This window comes from Pristiophorus japonicus, chromosome 21 (genome assembly GCF_044704955.1).
Source record: "Pristiophorus japonicus isolate sPriJap1 chromosome 21, sPriJap1.hap1, whole genome shotgun sequence".
Classification (NCBI taxonomy): domain Eukaryota; kingdom Metazoa; phylum Chordata; class Chondrichthyes; family Pristiophoridae; genus Pristiophorus; species Pristiophorus japonicus.
In genome coordinates, this window is record NC_091997.1 from 47,379,052 (window position 1) to 47,384,347 (window position 5,296).

Sequence of the window (5,296 nt, forward strand, 5' to 3'; positions counted from 1 at the left end):
ATGTAGATCAAGGGTTGCCCTTGGAGGAAAATTCTCCTCAGGCTCAGCCGAGAATGAGTCTAAGTTCGACACCAAGTTTGGAAAGTTTTGTTCAAGAGAGAAGGTATCCTCTTCGAAACAGAAAACCGGTGGTAAAGATTGATTTGTAAATATAAGTCCATGGTCTAAAAATTCGCCAAGCTTGCGCCCAGTTTTTCGGCGATATTTCACCGTTTTTGGCGAAAAATGGAAAACCGGGAAATTTGGCGGCGGTTTTTAAATATCGCTGGGGAGCAAACCGCCGCCGCGCAAGACTCAAAATATTGATTTCCCCAAAAATTTGGCTCACGGTGCACCCGTATGTATGATGAAAAAAACCGCCAGGGAAAAACCTGCATTGCAGCCCTTGGAACAGCGGTAGGTAAGTTAAAGTTTTTATTTTTAACTTCTTTTTCAGTGATTCGCTAGTTAAGTGTGAATGTTTTGTGATTTTTTTATTTTTTGCAATTTATTTTTTGGTGTTTTCCCCCCCTTCCCTCGGCCCAACTCACAGCGGTATCGGCCATGGAGAAAAGTTGCAGAAAATTCGTGGTTTGCACCACGAATCCTCGTGCAATGCCGATTTTTACCACTGCGCAAATTAAAGCCCGAATTTTAGGCCTCGTAGCAGTAGTGGAGTGAAAGTGGTACTTTTGGCGAAAAAATACCGCTTTCACCAAAAAAAGAATTTCTAGCCCCATATCTTTTGTTGTGTATAACCATGCAAGTTATGCATGATGATTTTTTTGTTTTGATTACTTCTTCTTTAAGGAGGGAGAAGTGTGATGTAGAGCTCCACTAGTGGACTAGTGCTCCACCTAGTGGACTACTGTGGTAATGCAACTGCTGAGTTATAATAATAAAAGAGTCATGTGAGTCGGTCACCTGACAAGTTTCCGGTAGAGCCATTTTGTATTCTGTGTGTTTATAATGTTGTACAGAAGATATCACAGCCTCCTCGCGGGTCTCATCAGCCACGTCTTAAGTGGATAAGCCTTGGCTACAAGCAGCCAGCCTGTAAGTATGTTCGAAGTTGCGAAGAGATCAGGGAGGGTGCATCATGGCAGCTTCTTGGGAATCTTGAACGCACCTGCAAAATGATCTTTTTATGGTTGCAAACGAGTCAATGACACCTGTGGGAAGCCAGCCAGAGATGAAAGCCCGAGTGCATGCTTATTCTGACTGGCTTTATCAGTGGCAAAGTGCACATAATCGCCTGCCCTGGTAAACATGGCATCAGTCACCTGTGTGATGCATTTGTGGGCGGCTGACTGCAAAGTCCGACAAATCTCTCCTGCAGATCCCTGGAAGGAGCCTGAGGCGAAGAAGTTGAGAAGAGTGGTCACTTTGACAACAACTGGTAAAGCGTGACCACCAGGTCCAGTTGGCAGAGGGTGTTGTTCCAGCAGGCTGCAAATGTCTGCCACTGCCTGACACGATACCCTGAGCTTCCTGAGGCACCGGTGTTTGGACATGTTAACATAGAAACATAGAAATCTACAGCAAAGAAGGAGGCCATTTCGGCCCATCGTGTCCGCGCCGGCCGACAAAGAGCCACACGGCCCTCGGTCAGCAGCCCTGAAGGTTACATATATACCTATGAATAATGAACAATGGCAGACAGGTAAGGAGCATCCGGCCCAACCAGTCCACCCCACACAACTGCGATACCCCTTGTATTGCCATATTTTACAGGAAGCTGATCCTCTGCCTCTATACCTAGTGTTGCTGGAAACGTTCCCTTTAAGCTGAGCGGCCAAGTAGCCGCAAGACCGTGCAGTGCTCCAGGGGTCTCGCGCAGCTAGTGAGCCGGCATTTAAATAGAAAAACCACGCATGCACGTCATTTTGATTGGCCCGCAAAGCCCGTTAAAGGGGCCGCGCGGACCCAACATTGCTCGTGGGCAATGCTCCCTTTAAGCTGCCCAGCTGCTCAGCTCTCAGGACCTCCCGCGCAGTCGGCTCGCAGCCTTTCTAATGCAACAAACCGTGCATGCACGGTATTGTGAATGGGCCGCGCAGCCAGAAAAAAAATAAGAGGGAACATTGGTTGCGGGTATCGTCTCCTGCGAGCGGCACCTTTGTGCTCCGACCCTCTCTCCTGTGGAGCGGCAGGTCTGTGAGGAGAACACTGTTGGTGCTGCTGGTATCGGTCCGCCTGCTGCTGGTGCTGCTGGTATCGGTCCGCCTGCTGCTGGTGTTGTTGGTGCTGCTGGTATCAGTCCGCCTGCTGCTGGTGCTGCTGGTTTTGGTCCGCCTGCTGCTGGTGCTGTTGGTGCTGCTGGTATCGGTCCGCCTGCTGCTGGTGCTGTTGGTGCTGCTGGTTTTAGTCCGCCTGCTGCTGGTGCTGTTGGTGCTGCTGGTATCGGTCCGCCTGCTGCTGGTGCTGTTGGTGCTGCTGGTTTTAGTCCGCCTGCTGCTGGTGCTGTTGGTGCTGCTGGTATCGGTCCGCCTGCTGCTGGTGCTGTTGGTGCTGCTGGTGTTGGTCCACCTGCTGCTGGTGTTGTTGCTGCTGATGCTCACCCTGGTCCTCATCTAAGGTCCAAGGGGAACCAGCATAAGCAGCGCCCATTGCAATAAGAACATAAAAACATAGGAGCAGGAGTAGGCAATTTGGCCCCTCGAACTGATCTTCTACCTCAACTCCACTTGCCTGAACTGTTTTTTCATATCCCTTGATTCCCTTAATATCCCAAAATCTATCGATCTCTGTCTTGAATATACTCAATGACTGAGCCACCACAGCTCTCTGGGGTAGACAATTCCAAAGATTCACCACCCTCTGAGTGAACAAATTTCTCCTCATCTCAATCCTAAATGGCTGACCCCTTATTTTGTGACCCTGGTTCTAGACTCCCCACCCAGGGGAAACATCCTCCCTGCATCGATCCTGTCAAGCCCTGTAAGAATTTGGTACGTTTTAATGAGATCACCTCTCATTCTTCTAAACTCTAGAGAATATAGACCTAGTCTACTCAATAATAGTCTCCCTCAAAACTGAGGGAGTGCTACACTTTCACATGAGACGTTAAAGCGAGGCCCCATTTGCTCTCTCAGGTGGACATTAAGATTCCCTGGCCCCATTTGAAGAAGAGCAGGGGAGTTTTCCCCAGTGTTTTGGTCAATATTTATCCCTCAACCAACATCACAAAAGAAAAACAGATGATTCTGATATGTCCTTACTATACAGTATAAATGCACATGAGGCCCATACTTGAGAGAAGGTCACTCTGTGACCAGTTACCTTTATTACCAAGACCTCAAGTGATGAAGGTGGGTGAAGCTTCCCCTTTTATACCTGAAAGTCCAAGTTAGGAGTGTCTCCCACAAGTTCACCCCCTTGTGGTCAATGCTCTCAAGGTGTACAACTTCGGTCAGCTTATACATGGGTTACAATGATAGTTGAATACATGACAGATTCGGTCATTATCACATTGTTGTTTATGGGAGCTTGCTGTGCACAAATTGGCTGCTGTATTTCATACAACAGTGACTACACTCCAAAAATACTACATTGGCTGTAAATGTCTTTCTTTCTTGCCATTGAACCACGAAAATTGTGCCAAAAACATGCAACATGCTGTCAAGTGCACGGAGATGTAAGATTTTGAACAAGATAGATATCAAGGGCTAGATTTTCAGTTGGAGGCTTATTGGGGCACTAATGGCAGCGGGACGGTAAATATAGCGTCGGGAAATAGTTTGCGACGGCAGCCAACAAATTCGGTTGCTGGGCCCTGAGTGTGGGGCGGAGTGCTAAGGGAGGCGTTCCACACATCTCTCGGGGCGCTAGGCAGGGCGAGCAACTCTGAATCCCCAGCTAAAGACAGGCCTTCCTGGGAAAATGGAAAACTGCACAAAAAACACAAAAATCTTTCCCAATACCTTGTTCGCCCTAAATAAAGATAAATCGCAAACACAAAACGAAGGAACGCAATCACACTTGCCTCATGGTGTCATTCCTTCCTTCACCGCGGCCGGTACAGCTCAGACCGCCAGCTTCCTCAGGCGGGGATTGGCTACGGGGCGCTACGGGGTCAGCGCAAAAGAAATTCTGAGAACGGGACGATACCGGGGGCATTGCACACCGGCGCGACGCTCCCGGGCGGTAGGGCTCAATGCCGCCGCAAAACTGGCACCGAATTTCCCAACCGGGTGCTGGAAGCTGGGCTCCCGGGCGGTAATCATTGCCAAGCCCCATTACCACCTCTCCAGGGGCGCTAACGGAGGTGCAATCCAAACGTTAATCCAGCCCAGATAATTATTTCGGCTTGTTGTGCATTTGAGCTGAATCCAGTTCACATTTATGTAATGCCCTATTATACCTGCTCTGCCTGAGTGCCTTGCGTGTCCCATAAATCTCTTGTAGTGCTCAGGCTAAAGCTGTTATTTGAAACAATTCTGTTAAACTCTTTATTGGGCAGCATCTGCTCACTGTGTTCCTCATTCTTTGACTGCCAGACTGATGCTCGGTTTTATTGATGGTACACAGAATGAAAGTGGTACGGTGTCAGGCTAATAAATATAAATGAGAGCCACGCTCGTTGCTCAAGTCTGGGGAAAGGTTTATTCCTTCTACATTTTTCTCCCCCGTGATAAGGAACGATGACACGACAGCGCAGGTTGAGAAAGGCCAGGGCAGTAGTCAAAGGAAACTGCTGGCATTCTGCAAAGGCCCCAGAACCGGATAACGGGGGCAGAAGTTTAAGGACAGAACATAACAGCACGATTCATCCACCCAAATTTTCCTGGGGACTTGCGGCGTTCTATTGGTGCATCTGTGGCGTGGCGAACCCCGATCGTCGCACAAATGGGAAATTATGGAGTAAGCGACTGACGCCATTAATTGTGCAATTCCAGATTTCCCTGGGACTTTCCTGCCACTCCGCCATTACCCTCGCCAAGAGCATTCTGAAGGTAATTAGCACAGCTCCATCCCCATTCAAATCACTGGCGTGGCCATTTTCCTGCATTTAAGCCAATTTTCATGCTGCTGCCATTTAGACTTAAATATAAAGCACAGAAAGAAAGAACTTGCATTTATATAGTGCCTTTCATGACCTCAAGTTGTCCCAATGCACCTTACGGCCAATAACGTACTATTAACGTGTAGTCAATGTTGTAATGTAGAAACCGCGGCAGCTAAGTTGCACACAGCAAGCTCCCAAAAACAGCAACGTGACAGTGTGTTAGAAGCACCCGTGGAAAGCGCCTCGGGATGGTTTACTATGTTATAGGTGCTACATAAATGCAAGTTGTTGTTGTTGACCAGATCATCT